At 44.8% G+C, this 9,922-nt stretch overlaps 1 protein-coding gene across 4 annotated transcripts in view; it reads right to left on the bottom strand.

Moving 5' to 3' along the window:
* AUH (AU RNA binding methylglutaconyl-CoA hydratase) overlaps window positions 1–9,922 on the bottom strand; it is a 192,837-nt gene that overhangs the window by 12,228 nt on the left and 170,687 nt on the right. The window lies entirely within an intron of this gene.

Consider the following 9,922-nt stretch of genomic DNA (forward strand, 5'->3'; position numbering starts at 1 on the left):
TGACGTACTAGGCCCTGGCCCCTCCTCACCACGCATCTTCCAGTGAGGAGGCCAAATCTCAGTAACCAGAGCAGGGGAAAAGCAGGCACTACAGGTCCAGCCGCACTTCCTACAATGCCGGAGCTGCCTTACTGTGTGTGTGTGTGTTGGGGGGGTGTCAGCGCTGGGACACAACAGTAACGAAGCAGCTACAATGCTATAATTCATCTACACCCAGGGCACTTGTGGCCAGGAGGCAGAGAGGCTGGCTGCCAAGCTACAGAGAGAAAACGTTAACAAGTTCATTCATTTCATTTCATTTTATTTATTGATCTATCTCATAGATGTTAAAAGTTTTTCTTCCTCGCATTAGTTATGAAAATTTAAATGCTGGATGGGTGATTTCATCCAAAAACTAATTTTGACTGGATGTCAACTGTAACTGCATTTTTTTTAAAGAGAGACAGATTTTTGCTATAGTGAGCATGTCCTTGCCAGAGAGACAGAGACAGAAAGTGAGAAATCCCCCTCCCGGGGGGGAATAGCCATGCCACAATCTCTTCTCCTTCACTCTCTTCTCGGGATTTTGGGCATGCACGCATACGCGCCCAGTGTGAGTTTTAAGCCATCAGGTCCAGGACTCAAACTATGGTCGACTATATAGGAGTCCAACAACCTAAATAAACACTATGCCATCTGCTAATTTTGCAGCTGCATTTTTTAGGTGCAATTTTTTTCCCCCCAGAGTCCCACTACTTTCTATTACTCCAATACTTCAGATTGAAAAGTTTTGCTTTCCTTTAGAAGGAAAGCAAAATAATTTTTTACTCACTTCTCTAGGAAAAGTGGAAAAAAACAAGACCCCAAGTTTCTAGAAGTCCTAATTCCCTTCAATAATCAAGGATATCCCTACATGTTTAACAAAGCAGGCCTGAGTTAGAAGAACGGAGCTTAGCTATAAGCTATTTACCATCATACACTACATTACTATTAAGCAAACCATATTAAGAACCATTAGTAGTATTCAGAAAACATGGGTAATAAAACGGAATATAAAATCTCAAGTGAAATGGAAAAAGACTGACATTTTCTTTTTCTTTTTTTGGAGAGGTTTTTGCTATAGGGCGCGTGCACTCGCCAGAGAGACAGAGAGACAGAAAGCGAGAAATCACACCCCGGGGGGATGGCCACACCTCCCTTCTCCATTCTCCTTGGGATCTTGGACAAGCATGCACACATGCCCGGCGTGAGTTTCAGCCACCAGGTCCAGGACTCGAACCGTGGTCAACTACATGGGAACTCAGTGACATAGCCATTACGCTAACTGCTGGTTCAATACAGATTACTTCCAAATATAAACAAAAGGAATGATACATCTGTTAAAAAAAAAAGCAGTTATTGAAAGTACCCAAGCTGTTAGAGATGGCAATTTTTGCTAAAAGGTGTGTGTGTTTGCTGGACAGAGACAGAGAGATAGCAAGAAATCACTGCTCAGGGGGATAGTCATGCCACAATCCCTTCTCCTCCATTCTCCTCTTGGGATCTTGGACACACATGCACACACACCCAGCGTGAGTTTTAAGCTACCAGGTCTGGGACTCAAACCACGGTCTCCGTGGGAGTCTAGCAACGTAACCATTACACCATCTGCTGGTCTCGGAGATGGCGAATTTTAGACTTTACTCCACACAGCAGAAAACATGTTACTGAGAAGAATAAAGCACTGACAAATTCAGTTTCACTGTAAACAACGGCGCTGCTCAGCGTAGTAAAGATAGGCCTGAGAACGCAGGGACAAGCTGCATGGAGAACAAGCTATTTATGGTGCTTCCAACGACAGCTGACTCGGACACAGATATAAATGATGCAACCCAGATAGCTATGTTTACTCACGGAGCTGATGAGAATTTTGAAGAGCCTGCAGAACTTCATGGACAAAGTTCTCATGATAAGCACATTAGGAAATGATTCATTTTTGTGTTCTGTGAAAAGTTTAATGCAGACTGATCAAAATAAATATGTCACCCTCACTGCTAATGTTGTGCATTTTATTCAACTGGAACATAACACTGTGCAAGGCTATGACACGTAAGCCATTCATCACATCATTCCAATTACACTATCACCCTCTAGGAACGGGGACTCAGAACACAGTGACCTCACAGTCACATGGGCGGTACCCAGCAGCACAGCAGGACCTCTGAGTTGAATGGCATGCAGTTCCACATTTTGCTCCATAAACTGGGTGCCCAACGCAACTGTCTCCTGGAGGGCTTGCGGAGGTGGGAGGTGTGGTGCTGAAGAGAGCAATCGGACCTGGTGACCCTCACAGTCACGAGCAGTTGATTTTCGAAACTTTATGGAAATTACATAATCTGCTCTTTTTACAAAAGAAAGCTACAGTGCAACATGACAGGAAAAATTAAACATGACTGACATGGAATCTCAGATTCTCACAAATATCTCAGGCCGTTCTCTAAATGGAAATGCTCTCTATGCCAACATTCTGGTCCAATTTCAAAGTACTTATATTTATGAACAGCTGTTTTCTATCATGAAGCTCAACAGCCTCAGTGGTTAGGGAAGTCAAAGTCCAGGCAGCACTGCAGCCCAGTCCAAAAGGTGAGCTGTGCCACTGAGACTCTGGCAGGGACCAGAGATTCCCCAATCTTCATGGCACCAGAAGACAATTTTTCCATGGACTAGGACAGGGGAGATGATGATTTCAGATGGTTCAAGCACATTACATTTATTGTACACTTTATTTCTACAATTATGACATCATAATATATTATGAAATAATGAGACAGCTCACTATAATGCAGTATTTGCAGCTGCTCCCCGGTGCTAGCATCTCTGCTTCATCTCCACCCAGATCACTGTGTGTTATATTCTCATAAGGAATACTCGACCTAGGTCCTTTGTATGCACAGTTCACAATAGGGTTCATGCTCCTTTGAGAATCTGATGCCGCCACTGATGTGACAGGAAGTAATGCAAGTGATGGGGAATGGCTGTAAATGCAGATGAAGCTTCACTCCCTTATCCACTGCTTACCTCCTACTGTGCAGCCTGGTTCCCAACAGTGGACCCTGGTATGGACAACAAGCATCAGACAATAGGTTGTGCACAAAAAGAGAAGTACTGGAGGAAATTTACTTTAAGCCATCTTTCATTATATTGGAATACTAAGGTCCAATATTAAAGCAGAGGTAAGTAAAAATAAAGTTAGTGTCTATATCTGTTAGCTGATCTTATACTAGGCTAGCTGCATCACCCAACCTGCTTAGTTCCCTTCGGTATCACTAAAGTGCTATTTCTAGATACAGTCTTGGCAACTACATTTTTTTTCTATTTTATAATTTCCTCTTTACATTTAATGGTGTACACCTCTGTGGGGCACATCATTTTTTTTTAAAAAGTGGCTTAAAACAACATTTACTATCTTATAGTTTCTGTGTGTCAGAAATCTGTTTATGACTTAACCAAGTCCTCTGGTTCCAGATCTCACAAGACCACAAGAAAGGTTTCGTTTGAGTTAGTCACTGCAAGAGACAAATAGAGGACATACTTCTAAACTCATATATATGGTTGTTAACAGGATTCGGGACCTTTCAGGTTTGTGCTGAGGACTTCAGTATCTCCCCGACTGTTGGCTTGAGGCTGCCCCCAAGTTTCCTGCCACATGGGCCTCTTGATAGGACAGCTCACATTAAGGGACTCTGCTTCATCAAAGAAAGCAAAAAGCCCTTCTTTCTCCTCTACCCTCCTCTCAGGATTTTGGGTGCACACACACACACACCAGCAGGGTCCTCAAACTGCAAGGACCAGGACTCAAACCATGCAGTCAGCTATGTGGAATCCAGATCCCCAACCACCATGCCACCTGCTCATTCTGTCGTCCTCAGTGTGCATTTTCATGTCATGGTCCTGAATGAATGTTCCAACATCAGCCATCACTTCTGCACTCTGGGCCACAGTCAGTGCTGGCAGCACTACGTTGCTTTCCGGAGGCCCTAGGAGTGAGTCTATTTCTTACTCTTCTCAGCTTTCAGGAGCCATACTCATTCCTTGGCTTATGGGTTCCCCTCCCCCAGCTTCAAAGTCAGCAATGGCAGGTGAAGTGTTCATGCCCCACCCCAGCACTCTGACCACAACACGGACTTTCAAATCATGCTGTAATGTGCTACAATCAAGTCAAGGACAATACCATATTCACTGCTTTCAACAAAGTGAATCGCATTTGACTGTGTGTGTGTATGTGTGTGTATAATACATATACACACATATTTATGTATACATACACATATACATATATATATACTCACATGTATTTTTCATATAGCAAATATATCAAATACATAAAAGTGACTGGCAGTATCTTTTTCTTTTTCATTAGCTTATAGTATACTGTTCCACAACCCATCTGTCATGTCTGCCTGCATTCCTGTGTTTGTTAAACACGCTTTTCCCTGATTCCCTCTTGCTCCTCCATTCCTTATGCAGTCTCTGTTCTCTATAGTTGTCCTCTCTTCTTTCATGTCTTCAAATCTTTCCATTTCTGCCACAGAGTGCAGACATCCAATTTATACCGAGAGAGGACATATACAGTCGTTCATAGTCTGGGTTCTTTCACTTGGCATTACATTTCTAGGTTCAACCACTTCACAGAGAGGGACAGGATCTCATTGTTCTTTATGGCTGAGTAGTACTGCACTGCGTGTATATGTCACATCCCTAAAATCCATTCTTGGACACATATGTTGGTTCCATGTCTTGGCAATTGTGAATAATGTTGCAATAAACATGGATGTGCAAGTGTCTTTCTGATTGATTTCTTGTCTTTTGAGTAAATACCCAAGAGTGAGATTACTGGGTCATATGATAGTTCTAGTTTTAAATTCTTGAGGAACCTCCATATTATTTTCCATGATGGCCTACTAATTTACAATACCATCAACAGTGTAGGAGGGTTCCCTGTCACCAAAGCCTCACCAGTACTTGTTCTTTGTTTTTGGTGAGAGAGAGAGAGAGAGAGAGAGAAAGAGAGAGAGAGATCATAGCCATTCTAACCAGGGTTTGGTGATCTTGTTGTGGTTTTTGACTTGCATGTCCCATTATAGTAAGAAATGTTGAGTATTTCTTTCATACACTTTTTAGCCACTTGTATGTCTTTCTGTGAGAGCTGTCTGTTCAGATCAATTGACCAATTTTTAGTTGGATTATTAGTTTTTCTGCAGGAAAGGTGCTTGAGTTTCCTACATATTTTGATTCTTAATTCTGAACCTGAAATATAGTTTACAAATATTCTTCCCCATTCTGTGGGTTGTCTATTTATTTATTGTTTCTTTTGCTGTGTGGAAGCTTTGCACAATAGTTTGATATAACCCCTACTGTCTATTTTTAGAGTTACTGCCCACACTTTAGTAGTCTGAAATCTTTGTCTATTCCAATGTCTTCAAGTTTTTCTCCTGTGTTTTCCATAAGTAGTTTTATAGTTTGGGGCTCTAAGTCTAGATCTTTCGTTCATTTTGAGTTGACTTTTGTTAATGGTCAGAGGTAATGATCTAGTTTCATTTTTCTGCAGGTGGCTATTTAGTTTTCCCAGCACCCGTTTGCTGAAAATACTTTTTCTCCACTGAACTGTCTCTTGTCTTTGGTTGAAAACCAGTCTGGCTGTGTATTTTTGGGTTTATTTCTAGACTCTTTATTTGTCCCACTGGCCTACATGTCTGTTTTTGGTGCCAGTGCCATGCTGTTTTGATTAGCACAGCTTTTTAATATATTTTGAGGTCGAGTAGTGAGATGCTTCCAACTTTACTCTTTTGCACAGTACTGCCTTGATGTTATAGGGTCTTTTATGATTCCAGACAAATTTTGAGGGTTTTTTTTTTTTTCTATTTCTATGAAGAATGTCAATAATAACCAGTATTTTTTTTTTTGGTCATAAGTTACCTGCACTTGCTGGAGCAGATAAATAGAAAGAGGGAAAGTGAGAAATCACTCCCAAGATGGGATGGCCATGCCACAATCCCTTCTCCTCCATTATCCTCTTGGGATTTTGGGTACGCGCACACACACACACATGCATGTCTAGCATAATTTTCAAGCCACCGGGTCTGGGACTCAAACTCCCTGGCCCCTTAACTACTTTAATTATATTTATTTTTCTAATCCAAGAACAAGGGATATCTTTCCATGTTTTCTATCATTTTCAATTTCTTCATTTCTTCATAATTTTCCTTGTAGAGGTCTTTCACCTGTTTGGTTAATTTATTCCTAAGTACTTATTTATTTATTGGTGGCGATTTCAGCTGGGGTAGCTTTCTTCAATTTTGTTTGAGTCCATCCCTTGTTGCTGTATTAAAAAGCCAGCAGGCAGCGTGATTAAGGTGCTGACTCCTACATGGCTGACTACAATTTGAGTCCCAGACCTGGCGCTTGAAAATCATGCCAGGCACATGTGTGCACATGTTCAAAATCCCAAGAGGAAAAGGAAGGAGATGGGACTGCAGCATGGACACGCCCCCTGGGGGGGAGGTGACTTCTCACTTTCCCTCTCACTGTCTCTCTCTGTCGAGCACATGTGCTCGACGACAAAAACCTTTAAAAAAATTATAGGCTGTCAAGTAACGAAATTAAACAGTGGAATTAAAAATAGGATAGTCTCCCACGGAATTATTGGGTCACTGGAAAAAGTCATGATGCATTTTTGCATAGAAAAATATGTCCTGACTTTTCTGACAGCCCAATAAAAGTGTTCCAGTCTGACAGCAGCCCTAAGATCACAGACTTCTACAAGACCACAGACTTCTGTAAGGCTGTATTCAAACTCACATCACCATCAATTCCAACAGCTTCCACTGTGGTGCTCGGCCTTCTGGTCAGGCTCTGCTTTGAGGCTCTCTGGGCTGTAGCCAAATCCTCAGGATTAAGACACAAGCATCTCATTCACAGGACACTCCTGTGTACTCCAAGGTAATACTGCATACAAGGGGAAATGAGGGTTGGAGCCAAGGACCTCCCGGACGGCTCTCGAGATCTGCGCTAAAATATACAAGCGCTATGGTGGCCACAGTTGATATAATGTGTATTTCAAAATTGCTAACAGACTTTTAATGTTCTTTCCACAAAAAAGGTTAATTTCTAAGGTGACAGATACATTTAACATTTACAAGCTTGATTCAATCTTTCTACAATCTACAGATCCAAACACCACATTGTATTCCATAAATATATGCAACTATTTGTAAATTAACATTGAAGAGAAAAAAAAAAGTACCTCAAACCTTGCAAGGGGTAGTTTTATAGCACAGTTTTCTTCAAAAAACAAAGCAACGGTGTCTGTGTAACTTTGCCACCTGCCAGGCCAAGGCGGTCTGTTTGTGTTGTGAATTTGTAGGAGCGTATGCCCAGATCAGCACAAAGAGAGTCCAAAGCCTCGTCACTTTGTTATGAACAAAGGAAGCCTCTTGGCCACAGACCCTTCCCTTTCTACTGAGCAAGAGCTTATAAAATGCCAGGCGACTTGGAAGGCTTTCTTTTTTTTCTTGTGGAGAGGTTTTTGCTATAGGGCACGTGTGCTCACCAGAAAGACAGAGACAGACAGAGAGAAAGTGAGAAATCACCCCCCAGGAGGGATGGTCACGCCACAATCCCTTCTCCTCCATTCTCCTCTTGGGATCTTGTGCATGCACGCACACGTGCCCGGCATGAGTTTAAGCCACTGGGCCAGGAACTTGAACCGCAGTCGACCACATGGGAGTCCAACGACATAGTCATTACGCCATCTGCTGGTCCCGACTTGGAAGGCTTTCTGCCCTGGCTCTGTCAACATGGAGATGAAGCAGTTGAGTGTGAAGTGGGACCCAAGGCTCCGTATTTCTGACTGGCTCTAATCTCAGCCGCAGAGGCAGTGGGACACGCTGCCCCACTGTTAGAACACAAGGTGGGACATGACATTTCTTAAATGTAACAACTGAACTTACAAACCCACTGAGTATTCACACTCATCACATCAAATGCTATTTACTTGTTATTCAGGACCATTTTAGAATTCCTCTTTCAGAACTGATTTCAAAGATGAAAACATATTTTTGCATTCCCTCAAGTTAGCATTGAAGAATCAGTGCGGAGGGGCCCCATTCTAGGCATGCCGATACTGACCTTCCCCTGAAGCTGCCTGGGGAAACCCCACAATCAGTAAGTGAACAGTTATACCGTCAGACAGGAAGAGAGCAGAGAGCAGGGGTGGGCACAGCTGAGGCGGCGGCCAAGAAGGGCCCTAAAGCAGGTGACCCTGGCGCTGGCCACAACAGGAGCACACCCAGGGGGGCGCCTCAGGCCCAGGCCTGTGTCTGACGGTGAGGACTGTACCTGACTGACCCGAGGAACACAGGGTGGCCAGCGTGGCTGCCGCAGCACAGGGCCAAGTCCTGTCGGTTCTGTGGCCCGGGAGGACCTAGGGTTTACTGAGGAACACAGGGTGGCCAGCATGGCTGCCGCAGCACAGGGGCCAGTCCTGTGGGTTCTGTGGCCCGGGAGGACCTAGGGTTTACTCTGGGGGGACGGGAAGTCACTGGGCATCAAAGGCCTCTTGTGAGAAGCAGCAGTGTGGGACTGTCACTCTCGGATGAAAATCTGGCTTCGAGAAGGGGTGAAGGTCATTGTGAGCCAAGAAGAGGAAGGCAGGAAGTAGACGTTCATGCTCTTGTGGGAGGGCTCCAACACGCTCAGTGAGAAACTGCCACCTGAGCTCCCAAGATGCTTTGCCTGCCTGTCACAGTTCTGCGTCTCAACACCACTCCCTGCTAAATCCTGGCGCTGCTCTAGGAGGCCTCCTGCTCCTCCCCACAACTACATGCCCTCCTGGACAGCAGAGGGTCCCCATGATTGAAGCCACGGGGGCCAGATCCTCTTCTTACAGCCCTGGCACATCTGAGCAGGCCTCTAGGCCGTGTCTGCTGCTGGATGTTACTGCCCAGACTTCCAGTCCTGAGTGGGTGATCTTGCAGCACGGAGACTTGCCGCACCCCGGCGGGGACGGTGGCCCTGCCAGGGGAGAGCGTCGCTCCAGGGCTCTGAGGCTGCAGTTCATGCAGCAAGCCCCACTTGTATCCACTACAGGATTCCAGGAGCCCTACACAGAATTGCATTGTCATTTAGGGGAGTGAGAGTCAATTTCTACTGCCTATTCTCTATAAACACAAATGACACGGTAACATAATGATAGGGTTTTATTTTCCCCCCTTTCTAATAAAAATTGATAAAGCTGAATGAGGGTACCTGTTTTACTTTTTGCAAATAAAATCCATCTGTTCAAATAAGTTAGTTGCTGCATGTCAGGCACTCTCCTAGGTGCTGAACATACAGTGGTGACCAAGGAGAAGCGGGACGACCTCGTGAAACTTACCCTCCCCCGGGCAGAAAGTAGAAAGGCAACATGTAAGCACACTGACAGGATGGAAGAGAACATATGGAGAGAATTCTGGGCAGAAAAAGGGCTCCTAGAGTCCGCTATGGTGGATGGCTGACTTCACTGGATGCATGGGGAAGGCCTGCAGGACAAAGTGGGGGTGATGTCTGAGTGACCTGAGGCAGCCCCACAGAGATCTAGCGGAACCCCAGGAGGGAGCTGCGTCAGTACACAGAGCAAAGGCGAGGTCGAGGCCAGCCATCCCTGAGGAAGGCAGCGGCATGGCCTAGGAAAGCAGGTGGGAGTGGTAGGAAGTGAACGCGGACAGGCAGGGAGGGAGTTCACACTGGCCCCTCTGCAGAGTGACACAAGGATACTGGGAGAGCTTTGAGAAGTGAGTGATTGGGACCAGCAGTTAGTGTAATGGCTATGTCGCTGGACTCCCACATAGTCGACCACGGTTCGAGTCCCAGACCCGGCGGCTTAAACTCACTCCGGGTGCGTGTGTGCGTGTGCCCAAGATCCTGA

Source organism: Tupaia chinensis, unplaced genomic scaffold, assembly GCF_000334495.1.
Source record: "Tupaia chinensis unplaced genomic scaffold, TupChi_1.0 Scaffold141173_1, whole genome shotgun sequence".
NCBI classification, from domain to species: domain Eukaryota; kingdom Metazoa; phylum Chordata; class Mammalia; order Scandentia; family Tupaiidae; genus Tupaia; species Tupaia belangeri.